Here is an 18,120-nt window from a genome sequence, read left to right on the forward strand (position 1 = left end):
GTCACATTCTACCTGATTCATGGCGTCATAGGATTCTGGGCCTGGAAGGGAACTTTAAAGATCATTAGCATCTGGGTCATCAAGACACCCACCCCTATACCATCTAGGGGAGATGGTGTCTACCCTAGTTCTAGACACCACTGGGGGAAAAGAAGCTACAACCACCCTAGGTAACCTGCTCTAGTGCTTAAGTGACCACTAATGTTTGGAAGTATCTCTTTAGAACTAACCTCCCTTCCCCCAGGAATGGTTTGTGTCTCTGGATGGATGGTGGGTGGGTGGCTAGATGGACAATTTATTAAATGCTTACTTGGTGCCAGGCTCTGTGTTAAGCACTGGAGATAAAAATACGAACAATACAATCTCTCCTCTCAAAGAACTTACATAAAAGGGACCTGGAAATGGGTTAGGGGGTACGGAGCACCAGAGGAGGAAAGGCAAGGGGGTGCGGTTCAATGGATGATGAGATGTGGAAGGAGAGATTCCAGCTGAGGGAGGTGATGCATGGCTGGGGTCTTTTCTAAAATGGTGGTTCTAAGTAGGAAGCCACCAATGAGCAGAAGAGGGCGGGGGGGGGGGGGGGGGGGGGGGGGGGGGGGGAGGGAGGGTAGAGGTTTTCCCGAGTGGCAAGAAGAAGGTGAGAGCTGTTGAGTACTGATTTGGCTGGTTCCTTTCCAGGGATAATAACCTCAGTTTCTTTTGCCTTTCTACATGGGTTAATGTTTTTGATGCTTCTATCATCACCACATGTTCTTGATTGAGTTTTCTCAGCCAAATTGGACACATTAATTGAGTTAAGGGTTTGTCTCCTGAAGTTCCCTGTGGCTAGTGTCTCCTTCTAATACCTGACATCCCCACAAGAAACCATATTTTGTGGGGGATCTGCTCAGCCCATGGGCTGCCATGGAGTCTTATTTTATCAACTTAAGAATTTAGAGGAATGAGCTCCCCCAAAATGAGGGGCAGCACAGTATGGCAGAAGGAGTCCTATGTTTGGAGGCAGAGGACTGTGGTATGTATGTCCTTGGGCAACTCACTTGCCTTTCCTTTCCTTTTATTTTATTTTTTTAGTGAGGCAATTGGGGTTAAGTGACTTGCCCAGGGTCACACAGCTAGTAAGTGTCAAGTGTCTGAGGCCGGATTTGAACTCAGGTACTCCTGACTCCAGGGCTGGTGCTCTATCCACTGCACCACCTAGCTGCCCCTTCCTTTTATTTTTAAAATATTTTAAATCATAAGAGTATTTTATTATTTTCCAGTTACATGTAAAGATAGTTTTCAATATTTGTTTTCATAAGATTTCTAGTTGCAAATTTTTCTCCCGCTTTCCCTTCCCTCCCCCCTCCCCAAGACGGAAAGCAATCTGATATAGGTTATATATGTGCAATCACATTAAACATATTTCTGCATTAGTCATATTGTGAAAGAAGAATCAGAACACAAGGTAAAAACCTTAAAAAAAGAAAAAAAAGCCCAGCCAAAATAGCAGTATGGTTTCTGCCTTCAGAATCCACAGTTCTTTTTTTATGGATGTGGAGAACATTTTCTATCATGAGTTCTTTGAAATTGTTTTGGATCATTGCACTACTGAGAAGAGCGAAGTCTATCACACACAGTTGATCATCACATAACGTTGCTGTTACTGTGTATAATGTTCTCCTGGTTCTGCTCATCTTGCCCAGCATCAGTTCATGTAAGTCCTTCTAGCTTTTTCTGAAATCTTCCTGCTCATTGTTTCTTATAGAACAATAGTATTCCATTACATTCATATACCACAACTTGTTTAGCCATTCCCCTCTTGATGGGCATTCCCTCGATTTCCAATGCTTTGCCACCACAAAGAGAGCTGCTATAAGTATTTTTGTACATGTGGGTCCTTTTCCCTCTTCTATGATCTCTTTGAGATACAGACCTAGCAGTGGTACCACTGGGTCAAAGGGTATGAACAGTCCCATAGCCCTTTGGGCATAATACCAAATTGCTCTCCAGAATGGTTGGATCAGTTCACAGCTCCACCAACAATGCATCAGTGTTCCATTTTTTCCACAGCTTCTACAACATTTATTATTTTCCTTTTTTGTCATATTAGCCAATCTGATATGTGTGAGGTAGTACCTCAGAGTTGTTTTAATTTGCATTTCTCTAACCAATAGTGATTTAGAGCATTTTTTCATATGGCAACAGATAGCTTTTGATTTCTTCGTCTGAAAACTGCCTATTTATATCCTTTGACCATTTCTCTTCACTTGCCTTTCCACACATTAGCTTCCTCTTCTGTCAAATGAACGGGTTGGACGATCTCTTCCAACTCAAAATCTTGCCAGCCTCTGAACTGGATTTGCATCCAGGCTCTATTGCTTGCTGCCTGTATGGTCTTGGTTGGGCAAGTCATTCAGCCTCTGTTTCCTCCCCTGTGAGATGAGGTCAGTGAGAAGGGGACACCTGTGCTGAGCCTTGAAGTCCACAAGGTTGTGAAGAGGAGCAAGGAAATGGATGCTCCCTCTGTGACATTTTAATAATGGCTTTTTTTCTGAAAGCAGAATTGTTCCTTAGAAAGAAAATTGGCTTTAGAGCCAGGAGATTTGGGTTCAAATCCACTCTCCATCAATTACTATCTGTGTGCCTTTGGGAAAGTCATTTAACCTCCTTGGGACCTTAATTGTTTTATTTGTAAAATGAGGGGATTGGACTATACTTATTCTAGATGGACATATGTATCTGTGTATATATCCATTCATACACACAGCTCTGTATACTGTAATGATTGGAATGACGCCACCTACTGGAGACTTGCTGTGGAGAGCTCCACCATGAGGAAAATGCCTCAGAGGCATTGTGGCTTTTCCTTGGCGTCAGGAAATGACGCTTGCTCATGGGTGCTGTCTATCAAGTCTACCAGCCAATCAACTGGAGGAGCCTCCTATGGTCTGGGAGGAGACAGGAAGGAGGAAAGGGAGCCTGCGCAGAGAGCGCGGGCCCTTTTGGCTTCCGGACTTGATGGTGGTGGCGGCAGAGGACTTCACAGGAGATTTGAGGAAAGATAGGAATGCCAGACTGTTAGAATTCTGTTCTCAATCTTTTTCTTTCTATTTTCCAATAAACCCTTAAAAACCTAAACTCGTTTTATCAGTGATTTTTAGTCAGTTTCCCCCAAACTGGGGGAACACATTAGAATCCACATTTAGAATCTTAAATTACACAGTTCATATATGTGTGTATACATGTACATACAATATAAATGATATGTAAAAAGATTATAGATGAATGGATAGATAGATGAACAGATGGATGGACAGACTGACATGATAGATAGATAGATAGATAGATAGATAGATAGATAGATAGATAGATAGATAGATAGATGATGGATGGATAGATAATTTGTTGTCTTCCCTTTTAGAATGTAAATTCATTGAGAACAGGGATTCTTTCACTCTTTTCATCTGTATGCTCAGTTTACTAAAGGCTTTTGATGGATTGATTATTTCACCAAATGATGAAAGTCCCTTTCTAGCTCTAGGTCTCTGATCCTTGTTATGGGAAAACCTTTGTCACCTGTAAAACCCTGGCAGGTGTGAGGTGGTGGGAATGCTTCATGGATGAGCTGCAAGGAGAGATTTTCCCAGGCAGTTTTTTCCCATGACTATTTTTTTCTTTTTCTTTTTCTTTCTTTCTTTCTTTCTTTTTTTTTTTGTGAGGCAATTGGGGTTAAGTGACTTGCCCAGGGTCACACAGCTAGTAAGTGTTAAGTGTCTGAGGCCAGATTTGAACTCAGGTCCTCCTGACTCCAGGGTGAGTGCTCTATCCACTGTGCCACCTAGCTGCCCCCCATGACTGTTTTTTAATTTTGTTTTTATTGATGTCTTCCATTTTTAACATCATCAAAGTTTTGCTCAGCACCCTTTCCCTTCTCTCTTATTGTTGCATATAAAAAAAGTATCATTTTTAAGACAAAAAAGAAAGGAAAAGAAAGGGAAAAATCAGCACAACTGATCAATATATTGAGAAAGTTCAAAAACACCACCTCCATGGAAGGGTGGGTTGGGATGTCTTTGAGTCCTGCTTGATCTTTATAATTTTGTTATATTCACTTTGGAGTTTTTGGTGTGAAATTGTTCTTTCCATTTAAATTTTTATAGTCATTGTGTACATTGTTTTCTTGGCTCCACTTACTTAGTTCTGCATCAATTCATAGAGATTTCTTTGCATTCGTCACATCATTTCTTATAGTATAGTAATATATTGTTACATTCTTGTACCACAATTTGTTTAGCCATTCCCTAATCCATAAGCATCTACTTTGTCACCAATAATTGTTTTGCTATTACAAAAAGTGCTGCTATAAATATTTTGGTATATAAGGGAAGTTTCTTCTTATTTATGGCTTCCTTGAGATATAAACCCAGCAATGGAGTCTCAGTTCAAAGGAAACTGATATTTTAGTCTTTTTTAAACCTAATTCCAAACTGCTTTCCCAAATGATTGTACCATTTCATGGCTTCACCAACAATGCTTTAATGTGTCTATCTTCCCACAACCTTTCCAAAATTGACTGTTGCCATTTTTTGTCATCTTTGCCCATTTTCAGGGTAGGAGGTGAAACCTCAGGGTTATTTTCATTTGTATTTCTTTTATTATTAGTGATTTGGAGCATTCTTTCAAGTGGTTGTGAATACTTTGCAATTCTTTTTTGGAGAACTGTTTGTTTATATCCTTTGACTACTTATCAATTGTATAATAGCTATTAGTCATATCTATGTGTATATTTATTAATTATTTACATATCTTGGATACCAAACCCTTAAAAAAATTTGAAACAAAGATTCTCCCCACCCCTTCAACAGCTTCTCTTCTTGGGTGCATTAATTTTGTCTGTGCAGAAACTTTTCAGTTTTATGCAATCAAAATCATTTTCTTTTGTAATTGCCTCTCTCTTCTTTGATTAAAAATACATCTTCTACTCATAACTATGAGATGCATATGATCTATTTCTCTTCTAATTTTTCAATAGTCTGATCTTTAATATTAAAGTCATGTATCCATTTAGAATGTATTGTGGATTTTGGTGTAAGGTTCCGTGTCTACTTCTAAGTGAAAGAAGCCAACCTTCCTTTAATACAGAGCTGCCATTTCCGTTGGGCAATAGCACCCAGGATGATCAGTCAAGGACCTCTAGACCATTCCATATGGGGACCAGTTGAAGGAACTAGAAATCTTTGACTTTCAGAGAGATAACTTAGAGAGTTTAAGAGAGGAGCCTTGATAGCATGAAAAAGGAACTAGAATTATTTTTCTTTGGCCCCAGATGGCAGAAATGAATGGAAGTTGCAATGGGTGGCAAGAACAAAAGAGGCAAATTTGGGGCAGGTAGGTGGCATGGTGGATAGAGCACCGACCCTGGATTCAGGAGGACCTAAGTTTAAATCTGGCCTCAGACATCTGACACTTATTGGCTGTATGACTCTGGGCAAGTCACTTAACCCCAATTGCCTCACCAAAAAAAAAAAAAAAAGAAAAAAAAGGCAAATTTGCAGTTGTAGTAAAGAAAAACTTCCTGACCGGTGAATGCTGTCCCTAAATTGATTGTGTTCCCTGGGACAGTAGTGGGTTCTCCCTCACTGAAGATCTTCAGTAGAGGATAGATGACCATTTATTTATATATTTATTTATTTGGCGGGCAATGGGGGTTAAGTGACTTGCCCAGGGTCACACAGCTAGTAAGTGTCAAGTGTCTGAGGCCGGATTTGAACTCAGGTACTCCTGAATCCAGGGTCAGTGCTTTATCCACTGCGCCACCTAGCTGGCCCCTAGATGACCATTTATTGAAGAGAGTTTAGAGAGGCTTCCTGCCTCAATTTGGATCTGAGGTCTCCTCTAGCTGATGGGCAGCAGTCTTCCCTCTCTATTTATCCTTCCTTCTTGCTCCTGGGGCATTCAAGACAAACCTCACTTGGTGGATAGTTGACTTCCTGGTTAAGACTAAGAATATCTCTCATTTCTTTATATTTTGCAGGTTATTTTTTTCTTCTAATTTAAATTTTCTTTTTTTTATTCAACAAACATAAATATTTTTGTAAACAGAGCAAAAAAGGAGAACTTAAGAAATTGTGAACTCTAATGTAGTTTTTATTAAAAAGTTTAACAAAATTTAACATGGAAATAACAAAATTCTCCTCTTTGTGTCACTTCTGAAATATTTTGTTTTAATCTATGTATTTAAAAGTGTTCTATTGATGTTCTTTTAAAATCTCTTACTACTATCCACTAACTCTTCTCCTAGCCTCAAATTAGAAGCTCTTTCTTGTAACCAATAAGTATAATCAACCAAAACAATTCAACACACTGGTCATATCTGAAAATGATGTGTCTCATTCTGTCTACCATCTCTGTACCAAAAAGTAGGAAGCATTCTTCATCATCAGTCATAATTGATCACTTTCAAAATTATTTTCCTTTACATTGTTATGGTCATTGTCTCCTGGTTCTACTCATCTCATTCTGCATCAGTTAATACAAGGCTTCTCGAGCTTCTCTGAATTTGCCATACTTGTTTTTTCTTATGGAATAGGAATATTCCAATACATTCATATACCAGTTTGTTCAGCTCTTCCCCAGTTGATAGTAACCCATTTTATTTCCAATCCCTTTTTCAAAGAAAAGAGAATATGTGTATATATGTGTGTATACATTATGTATGTATATTAATATGTGTATATATACATACATATATATACACATACATACATATATATATAAACATTTTACACACATGACTCTTTTTATTATGTTTGACCTCTTTGGGGTATTATATTTTGTAAAAGTATTGCTGGGTCAAAGGGTATGCACAATTTATTAATTTTCTAGGCACAATTTAACATTGCTCTCCAGAATAGCTGGACCTATTCACAGACTCAGTAGTGAAGCTATGTGTCTGTTTTCTCCCAGCTCCTCCAGCATTTTTCATTTTCCCTTTTTGTCAAGTTTGTCCATCTGATGGAAGTGAGGTGGAACCTCAGAATTATTTTCATTTTTATTATTATTAGAAATTTGGGTAATTTTTCCTATGATTGTCAATATCCTGTATTTCTTCCTTTGGAACTGCCTGTTCATAATTTTTGATCTTTTATCTATTAGGGAATGACTTTTTTCTTCTCTATTTGTATCAGTTCTCTATATGTCTTAGTTTTTTAAATGTTAATCTTCAAGCCAGCTTTTACACTTTCTTTCATCCTCATCTAGAGAATTCTTCATTCTTTTTCACTCTCTGCCATCAGAGTGGTATTGTCTCCAAATCTAAGATTGTGGTTATTTCTTCTGACAAACTTAACTCTGGCTTTTCATTCATCCTTCCAGGCATTTTGCATGATGCACTCTGCATATAAGTTAAATAAAGTGACAATACATAATCGTGTCATACTCCTTTTCCAATCTTAAACCAATCAGTTGTTCCATGTTTGATTCTAACTGTTGCTTCTTGACCTACGTACAGGTTTCTCAGGACACAAGCAAGATGATCTGGTACTCCCATCTCTTTGAGGACTTGCCACATTTTATTGTGATCCACACAGTCAAAAGGTTTAGTGTAGTCAATGAAGCAGAAGTAGATGTTTTTCTGGCATTCCCTTGCTTTTTCCATAATCCAGCAAATGTTGGTGATTGGAGGAGGGGGGGGGCAGCTAGATGATGCAGTGGATAAAGCACCAGCCCTGGATTCAGGAGGACCTGAGTTCAAATTCAGCCTCCGACACTTGATACTTACTAGCTGTGTGACCCTGGGCAAGTCACTTAACCCTCATTGCCCCGCAAAAAAAAAAAAATGTTGGTGATTGGGTTTCTAGTTCCTCTGCTTCTTCAAAAACCAGCCTGCTCTTCTGATAATTCTCCGATCATATGTTGCTGAAGCCTTGCTTGCAGAATCTTAAGCATAACCTTGTCAGGATATGAAATGGGAGCAATTGTTCAGTAACTTGAACATTCCTCAGCATTGCCCTTCTTTAGGACTGGGACATAAACTGATCTTTTCCAAGCCACTGGCTACTGTTGAGTTTTCTATACTCATTGGCATATTGAGTGTAGCTCTTCAACAGCATCATGTTTTAGGATTCTAAACTGCTCAGCTGGAATAGACATCCCAAAGAAAAAGAAGAGCAAGAAAGTAAAATGGCTGTTGAAAGAGGCTTTACAAATAGCCAAAGAAAGAAGGAAAGGGAAAGGGAAGGGAGAAAGTGAAAGATCTTGCCAACTGACCGCAGAATTTCAGAGAATAACAAGGAAAAACAAGAAGGTTTTCTTAAATAAGCAATGAAAACAATTAGAAAAAAATAATAGGATGGGAAAGGCGAGATTTCTTTGAGAAAATTACAAATATCAAGGGAATGTTTCAGGCAAAAATGGGCATGATAAAGGACAAAAATAGTAGACACTTAACAGAAGCAGAAGAGAGTAAGAAGAGGTGTCAAGAATACGCAAAAAGGGGGCAGCTAGGTGGCACAGTGGATAGAGCACCAGCCCTGGAGTCAGGAGTACCTGAGTTCAAATCCAGCCTCAGACACTTGACACTTACTAGCTGTGTGACCCTGGGCAAGTCACTTAACCCCAATTGCCTCACTAAAAAAAAAACAAAAACAAAAAAACGCAAAAAGAACTATGCAAGAAAGCTCTTTTTTAAAAAAAAATATGTTATTTTATTTTATTTTTCAACAACAAACATTTATTTTATTTTCCATTTACATGTAAGGGTAGTTTTCAACATTCATTTTCATAAGATTTAGAGTTCCAAATTTTTCTCCACAACCCCCCCCACCCCGCCCCCGTCCTTTCCTCCCCCCTCCACAAGATCACAATCAGGTTATATATGTACAATCCACAAGTGTTCTTTTTATCAGTTCTTTCTATACAGGTGCATAGTAAGCTTCCTCATTAGTTCCTTGGGATTGGCTTGGATCATTGCACTGCTGAGAGTAGTTAAGTCATTCACAATTGCTCATTGAACAATACTGCTGTCACTACAAACAATGTCCTCCCAGCTCTGCTCATTTCACTATACATTGATGTTCATTAGTCTTTCAAGGTTTTTCTGGGATCATCCTGTTTGTCATTTCCTGTAGCACAAGACCATTCCACTACAATCATATAACACAGCTTTTTCCATCATTCCTCAAGTGATGGACATTCCCTTGATTCTCAATTCTTAGCCTCCACCAAGAGTTGGTATAAATATTTTTTGTACAATTTTTCCCCCTTTTCTCTTTTTCATGATTACTATTGTTAACTGTTTCCCTTCCATCCTATTCCCTTCCCCATGATATTTATTCTATTATCCCTCTTCTTTCATCCTATCACTCTTCAAAAGGGGATTTGCTTCTGTCTGTCCCCTCCCCCACTCTGCCCTTCCTTCTTTTGCCCCTCTCTCTTTATCCCCTTCCCCTCCTATTTTCCTGAAGGGTTAGAGAGATTACTCCACCCAACTGAGTGTGTATGTTATTCCCTCTTTGAGCCAATTCTAATGAGATTGAGGTCTTTGAGCCAATTCTGATGAGTGTTAGGCTCATTTACTGCCCAGATTAAATAGATTACTACACCCAGTTGGGTGTGTGTGTGTTAGTCCCTCCTTGAGGCAGCTCTGATGAGTTTAAGGTCTTGGAGCCTTTTCTGATGAGTGTAAAATTCATTTACTGCCCTGTTCCTCTCCCATCTCTTCCCCAACTCCATAAGCTTTTTCCTGTTACTTTCATGTAGGATTTCACTTCTGCCCTTCCCCTTCTCCCAGTGAATTCCCTTCACCCCTCAATTTAACCCTAAAGATGTCATCACCTAGCTAAGTGACACAGTGGACAAATCATCACCCCTGGACCCAAGGGGATCCCAGCCAAGACCCGGCCTCAGACACAAAAGACATTCACCCACTGTACGACCCCAGGTATGTCCCCCAGCTCCAATTTTTTATGGTTCTCTAGGGTCTTGTATTTGAAAGTCAAATTTGCCATTCAGTTCAGGTCTTTTCATCACAAATGTCTGAAAGTCTTCTTTTCCATTAAAGTCCCATTTTTCCCTCTGAAAGATTATGCTGAATTTTGCTGGGTAGGTGATTCTTGGTTGTAATCCCAATTCCTTTGCCCTTTGGAATATTGTATTCCATGGCCTCCGGTCCTTTAATGTAGAAGCTGCTAGATCTTGTCCTATCCTGACTGAGGCTCCACCATACTTGAATTCTTTCTTTTTGGCAGCTTGAAATATTTTCTCCTTGACCTGAAAGCTCTGGAATTTGGCTATAATATTCCTAGGAGTTTTCCTTTGGGGATCTCTTTCTGGAGGTAATTGGTGAATTCTTTCAATTTCTATTTTAGCTGCTTCTTCTAGAATTTCAGGGCAATTTTCCCTGAGAATATCTTGGAAGATGGTGTCTAAGCTCTTTCCTTGATCATGGTTTTCAGGTAGACCAATAATTTTCAAATTATCTCTCCTGGACCTATTTTCCAGGTCAGCAGTTTTTCCCAGAAGATATTTCACATTGCTCTCTATTTTTTTTTTATTCATTTGGATTTGCTTTATTGTGTCTTGGTTTCTCATAAAGTCACTGGCTTCCATTTGTTCAATCCTCATTCTTAGGCAATTATTTTCATCAGAAAGCTTTTGTACCTCCTTTTCCATTTGGCCAATTTGACTTTTCAAGCTGTTGACTTTTTTCTCATGTCTTCCCTACATCCCCCTCATTTCTCTTTCCATTTTTTCCTATACCTCTCTAACTTTATCTTCAAAGTCCTTTTTGAGCGCCTCTATGGCCTGAGACCAATTCATATTTTTCTTGGAAGCTTTAGATATAGGGGCCCTGATGTTGACATCTTCCTCTGAGGGTGCCCCTTGGTCTTGTTATTGAAGAAACTTTCTATGGTCCTCACCTTTCTCTGTTGGCTCATCTTGCCTTTCTTTTACTAGACTTTTAGCTCCTTAAAGTGGGGCACTGTTTCCATGCTGCAGTATCCCAAGCTTAAGAAGTCCCAGGTGGTATGATTTAAGGAGGATCAGGTTCTTCCCTCGCCTGGCCTGTTTCCTGGTCCTAGATGACCCCAGACCAACTTGCCAATCAACCAGCTTTGTGTGTTGTGGTTGTTAGCTCTGTTGAGCCTATGCCCCTCCCCCACCTGGGCCACTGCTACTCAAGCCTACCTTCTGGTTCTCAGCAGGGGTGTAAAATCCAAGTTCTGCCTCGGCACCAGCATAGACCCCTGTAGTCTCCCCCCTGCCCAGGGCTCAGCCCACTCACCAGACTGTAAGCTTAGTTCCAGACAACAATGGTGCTTCAGCTGATTCAGAGGCTCTGGGGGTCTGCTTCTCTGGTGAGGCCTTCCTGGGACTGGATCTGTGTCAGGGTGACTGTGGGGTTGGGCTCAACTCCTGTATCAGCACAGCAGCTCCCTCCTTCTGACCTTCCAAGCTGTTCTTGGTTAAAAGATGATTTCAGCACATTCTTCTGTGTTTGCTGCTCTGGGCATTTTCCTATGGTGTTATTTAGATGTTTTTTGGAGTGATCATGTCATGAGTTCAGGAGCTCACTGCCTTTCCTAAGAGGAAAAGAAAGATCTTAACATCACCAATAACCATAATGGTGTTGTGATCTAGAGCTGGAAATCCTGGAGAATGAAGTCAAGTGGGTCTTAGGAAGCAATAAGGCTAGTGGGGGTGATGGAATTCCAGCTGAGCTATATAAAATCCTAAAGCTGTTGCTTTTTAAAAAAGTGCTGGACTCAGTATGCCAGCAAATTTGGAAAACATGTAGAGGATAGGAAGGTATAAAGTAGGTGAGAAGAGGGAGGCAAATTGTGAACCAAGTAGCTGATTGTGCTTGGCTAAAGTGGAACTCAAGAGAAAGACTCAGGCTGGATGGGTAGATCAGGGATGGCACCCATGGGGCCTGAGGTGGTCCCCCCAATGAGGAAGCATAGAGGGAGGTACAAGTGGTAGATCACAGTCTGGGGAACCTGGTCTGGAAGCCTAGAGAGCTGGATTGTAGCCTTGGTCCTTCCAGGGTCTCAGCATGTTATTAACACAGCAATAACAGGATTCAGAACCAGAATCATCTAGAATGACCTTCATTTTCATAACAAAAGACCTTGAACACCAGAGAGGAAGGTTCACATGGCCAAGAGGTGGAAGAGGCAGGACGCTGAATCCAGGTCTTCCTCCCTTAGAGGCTGGTCTTCTTTGGCTGTGTTATCCTACAGCTACTATTCTTTTCATTTTGCATGAAGGGCCAGAGAGGTTGATTGACTTACCTGAGTCACACAACTGGCAAATGTCCAAGGCAGGAGGTGATGAACCCATACCTTCCTCATTCCCTTCTGAGAAGTTGGACCAAATGCCCCAGATCCTTTGGAATAAGCAGACCTTCGTGACATTGCACTGAAAATAATACTCCAGTTTTATAAAAGCAGCTGTTTGGTAACCATTGAGCCTAACCAGAGCTCATCAGCCCTTCCCAAACTTGGTTACCAAACCCTTGACTTCCAACAGACAAGGGTGAGAACAACCCAAAAGGGCACAGAAGCCGGCCCATACCTGCCCTCCTTTAAACACGGCAGCTCCCCTGGCAACATCCACAGCCTCTGGGCCTCTCCCTCTTTCCAGTCTTCCAAGCTTGAAAGAGCTCAGAGTCCTGGGCTTCTGAGCTTGTAAAGGAGCTGCCCACGCTTCCAGGCAGACGTGCCCAGCCCTGATGTTGCAACATGCCAGGTGTCAATGGGATCTTCAGAAGTCTTGATAACTGAGCACCTCTTGTCCAAACTGCAGCGTGAAAGGGACAAGCCACGGGCTTGGCCCCAGTCATTCAAGTCTTTATTAAGTGCCTGCTAAATGCACGGCACTGTGCCAAGGGTTAGGAATACAAAGAAAGGCACAAATGTGGTCTCGCCCCTCACATAGGAAAGGCAACATGCAAGGAAACTGGTTTTTATTGGTTTGCTGTTTAAAAAAATGTTTAGTATATACACAAAGCTGGATTGTGGTAGAGGTGGTTGGTTTTTGTCTCCATTATGATTCCTCTGATTTTGAGATAGAGGGAAACGGAGCGAGGGAGGCGAGGAGGAGAAGGAGAAGGAGGCAGAGGCAGAGTGAGGGGCAGATGTTGATCCCATTTCTACATATTGTTTCCAGGAAGGTATAGCCCAGGGTTCAGGTGAATGGGCAAGTTTCTCTCCACCAATGATAGAGGTCTTATGCAAATGTATCCAGGCTTGAACGCCAGGTTACAAAAATATGCTGAGATTAAGTGAGTGGTAATTTTAGGAGGAAGGCAGTTGTGTATGTCCTGGACAGCCAAGGCTGATGGACAAGGAAATGGGGCCAGAATTAAGTAGGAGAGGAGAGAGGGCTGGTTGGTACTTCAGGAGTTGGGCAGTGCCTTCAGAGATTCCTAAGGTGTTCCCCACTATCCGAACACACATTTAACATCAGTTTTCCTTTGCCAATGCCGTAGGACTGTAAACCAGGGAGCACCCCACTCTTAAAAGAATTCAAATTGCAGGTGATCCAAAAGACAATGGGAAGGTGCATGGTGGATGTCAGTGGGGGACAGCAGCACATGATCAGTGATGACCTGCTCAAGAAGGGGAAGAAGAGACATAGAACCATTGATCTAGAATTCTACTGGTCAAAGCCCCTCCCTCACTTTGCAGATGAGAAAATGGAGGTCTAGAGGATCTAAGTGACTTTGCCCAAGATCACAGAAGTAGACAAGGCCAGGATTTGAATCCAGGTCTGCTAACTCCAAATTTAGCTCTTTCCCCCCTATAGCACAATGCCCCTCTGTTTATCAAGAACAGGTATCATGGGGCAGCTAGGTGGTGCAGTGGATAGAGCACTGGCCCTGGAGTCAGGAGGACCTGAGTTCAAATCCGGCCTCAGACACTAGCTGTGTGACCCTAGGCAAGTCACTTAACCCCCATTGCCCTGCAAAAAAAAAAAAAAAAGAACAGGTATCATTGGAAAAGATGGTTGGTCAGGTATTGAAAGCAAAAGTGTAGTGGGCCGGGTCCGACTCAGTCTGGTTTAGTAGGTCAGGTTCAAGATGGGAATGGAATGCGACAGACATTCATTGAACATGTGACAGTCAACAAAAGCATGAGGATGAAGGGAATGATATGGACCAAAATCAAGACCAGGTCTTGATGATGTCCCTACACCAATTCTTTTATTTAAGGTAGTGGTTGAGTCCTTTCAGTTGTGTTCATTCATGGGGTTTTCTTGGCAGAGATCCTGGAGTGGTTTGCCATTTCCTTCTCCAGCTCATTTTTCAGATGAGGAACTGAAGCAAACAGGGTTAAGTGACTTGCCCAGGGTCACACAGCAAGTAAGTGTCTGAGGCTGGATTTGAACTCATGAAGATGAGTCTCTTCTGACTCCAATCCTGGTGCTCTGTGCATTGTGACACCCTTTGGCTAGGATGAGAAGACAAAGATGGGTTTAGATCTTCCCCAGCAAAGCACGTAGCCAGGAAGACTTGTATCCTGGCTCTATTCAAGTGCCTAATTGTCTTGAAGCCTGTGGGAAGGAGTCCTGGATTTGTAGACTCTGGCTTCTGGGAAGCTAAGCCAATGGTTGACAAACTCTGGCAGGACCAGGCTTTGCCTGTGGACTCAGTATTGGCTTATGTTCCCTTCTCCCGAGAACCAGTCTAAGTGTGGAGAAGCTGGCCACAGGCAGGAGATTTGGGGTCCAGCACAACTCCTGAGGACCATCTGAAGCATCATAAAGAGGCTCAAGATTTTCATTGGTGGAGAGAGTAGCCACACAAATACCTGAAATACCGATGTTTTAGATTTAAAAATAAATACCCCACAATACCTCATTTATGGGGCTGGCACAGTTGGAGGACAAAACTTGCAAAATAAAATTTTAGGAAAGGTCAGTTCCTTGGAGGGGACTACTGGATTTGGGTGGGAATTCTGGCCCTGCTATTTATTACTTGAGTGACCTTAGCCAAGTCCCTTGCTTTCTGTGGACCCCATCATCTTCATCTGTAAAATGAAGGGGACAGGAGTAGGTTATTTTTTTCTATTTATTTATTTATTTTTTGGGGGTGGGCAATGAAGGTTAAGTGACTTGCCCAGGGTCACACAGCTAGTAAGTGTCAAGTGTCTAAGGCTGGATTTGAACTCAGGTCCTCCTGCACCATCTAGCTGCCCCCAAGCTATAAATCTATGTCCTAGTTACTTAAACTCCCAGATGAAGAAACTGAGGCCCGTGGTGAGGGAGTCACAGTTCAGTGACTCACTGTCTGGTACAGCCTCCTAGTTACTCTATATTCTGTGTTAAAATTTCCCACACATATGTTTGTTTCTCTCTCTGAACTGTAAGTTTTTTGAAGGCAGAGACCAAGTCTCACCTCTCCTCTTCATGTCACCCACACTACCTGTCTCTCTGGCTGGGTAAACTGGAGGTGCTCCATCAACGTTTATAGGTCAAGTTGTGATTCATTTCAGGAAGTGTTGGTTAAATGTTTGGAAGGTTCTGGGTATAGAGAGAAAACAGTCCTCTAGGGTGGAGGTTCTAAGAGGTGGGGGTGAGGAGGAAGCGCGTTTTGGGGAGCCTTTAAGGGGGGGTCAGCACCGCCTCAGTTTTTCAGCTGTCTGCTGATGAAACTCACTCGTCCGACTTTAAATGCCCATGAGGGGACTCTGTATTGTGTCCTAGAGACCACTGAGGCAACTTAGGAAGACCACCCTGAGCAGACAGCTAGAAGCGGCTGGGGGCTTTTGCTGGGCAGGGCGCTGAGCCACTTGTTGGCATCTGAGGCTGCTCGGGAGAGAGGCGGCGGTGGTGGGGCAGTGGGGGCCTGGGCATTCTGATTGGCAAACTTCACCCGAGCTTCAAGGGCCACACAAAGAGGACTTGCCAGCCCTGGGAGGAGGGGGTTGGCCTGCCCCACCCTCCTCCCCACTACCATGTTTCCCAGCCCAGGACTGTGGGAGCACATAGCTAGCATTTTTCCCTTGAGATCAGCTAATCTTTGGCTTCCTGCGCTAGCAAGGCTCTAGTGGAACAAACTGCTGTGGTCCAGTGCTGAAAAGGGCTTTTGGGGGACCCAGCACCCACCGGCCTCTTTGGCTGTGAGTAGATGAAGCTCGTCTGTTAGACTAGGACACGTGCTAGCAGGCAGTCCTTCATAGGCTCATCATCACCTGTGAATGGACCTGCTGGAGTGCCCCAGAGGCATGAGTCCCACCCTTCAGCTTCTCCATCCTGAGGCTGATCTTGCTGAGAATGGTTCTGAGCCAACATTTCACAGTGAGTGGGCATAGCAGGTTTTCTGGGACTGTTTCTATGGGGGGGGCGTTGTTGTGCTCTTCAGAAGGGAAGCTGTCTGGGTTAATGAGTACTTCAGAGAATCATAAAGGTCTCACTGGAAGGGACTTTGGAGGATAAACCCCTCATTTTACAAATGGGGAAACCGAGGCCCAGAGAAGTGACATGCCTTTCCCACAGTCACAGGGTCAGGACTCAAACCCAGGTCCTCTTACCCTGAAATCTAGAATTCTTTTGGTTGTATTGTTGTTATTGTTGTTTGTCTTTTTTTTTTTTTGGTGAGGCAATTAGGGTTAAGTGACTTGCCCAGGATCACACAGCTAATAAGTGTTAAGTGTCTGAGGCCGGATTTGAACTCAGGTCCTCCTGAATCCAAGGCCGGGGCTCGATCCACTGCACCACCTAGCTGCCCCTGTCCTTTTTTTGAAGAGGACCATGATAGATGTCATGACTTGCAGTGAATTGGATTTAAGTGAGGGAGGGCTGTGCAGGGTCACTAACCTCTCTCCTCCAGAGCCATCTGGGTCCAGTGGCAAGATAAGTCATGAGCTCCCTGTCCCTGGTGCTCTAACCCTCCCTGAGCCTCAGTACCCTTACGTGTACAATGAAAGGGCCAAAGAGATCTCTTCTGAAGTCTCGTCTGGTGCCAACACTCTGAGCACGCCAAATAGTAAATGCTGCGGGATGAGGACAGGACGCATGGCTGTGACTATGTGGCTTGTCCAGTGCTGGGAATTCTGCTCCAACATGCTCAGCAGAGCATGTCATCTGAGTCTCCAATTCGTGACATTCTTCCTGCTCTCTCACCCCGAGGAGGGCCATAACACCCAAACTGCACTGGCTAAGTGTCAAGGGACCATGTAGAGTCTTCTGTGGAGAAGTAAGATGGGCTGCTTGGTCAAGTGATGAGCTCCGCGTCCTTGGAGGTGTTCAAGCAAAAGCTGACTCTGATGGGTGACCTTTTTGTGTGTGTAAGGCAATTGGGGTTAAGTGACTTGCCCAGGGTCACACAGTCAGTAAGTGTTAAGTGTCCGAAGTCAGATTTGAACTCAGGTCCTCCTGAATCCAGGGCCAGTGCTCTATCCACTGCACCACCTAGCTGCCCCAGATGGGTGACTTTTTGCCTTGTCTTGCCCACAGTTAGGCCTCCACAGTCACTTCTAAACCATGCTGCAGCCAAGTACCCCCCCCCGACCCCTTTGAGCTCCCCCTTATTGCCTAGGTTTATCCATTAGAATCCAAGCTCTCCGAGGGCAGGACTGTCTTGCTGGCTCATATTTGTAACCTCAGCACTTAGCCCCGTGCCTGGCACGCAGTAAGCACTTGATAAATGCTATTCATTCATTCATTCATTCAGGACACCGTCTTGGGGGTAAGGGAGCAAGGTTTAGGGTTTGGCTTGGACTAGTTCATCTTTGAGATCCCTTCCACTTCCAATATTCTCTGATTCCAGAAGATGCATCGAGAACCAAACTCACCCTAAGGGGTGGCAAGGGGACCCTGGCCTGCACCACGTGGAGAATGAGGATGGAGGCCTAAGAAAGGCAAAATAGCATCTTGGGTTAACTTGGCAGAAGCACTCTAGGGCAGGAGAGGAGCTTGGAGGCATCTGGTCCTATGGCCTCATTTTATAGATGAGAAAAACAGAGAATGGCTCACGGTCACATTGCAAGTGTCAGAGCAAGGATTTGAACCCAGGTCCTCTGTGACCCTGTGGCAAGTCTCTTGGCCATTCTGAGCCTGTATGGGACCTGTCTCTTGCTTCCAAGTCTTGAATGTCCTGGTCCCTCACCACCACCTCCTGGAATCCCTCCCTGGGTT

Source organism: Dromiciops gliroides, chromosome 2, assembly GCF_019393635.1.
Source record: "Dromiciops gliroides isolate mDroGli1 chromosome 2, mDroGli1.pri, whole genome shotgun sequence".
Lineage (NCBI taxonomy): Eukaryota > Metazoa > Chordata > Mammalia > Microbiotheria > Microbiotheriidae > Dromiciops > Dromiciops gliroides.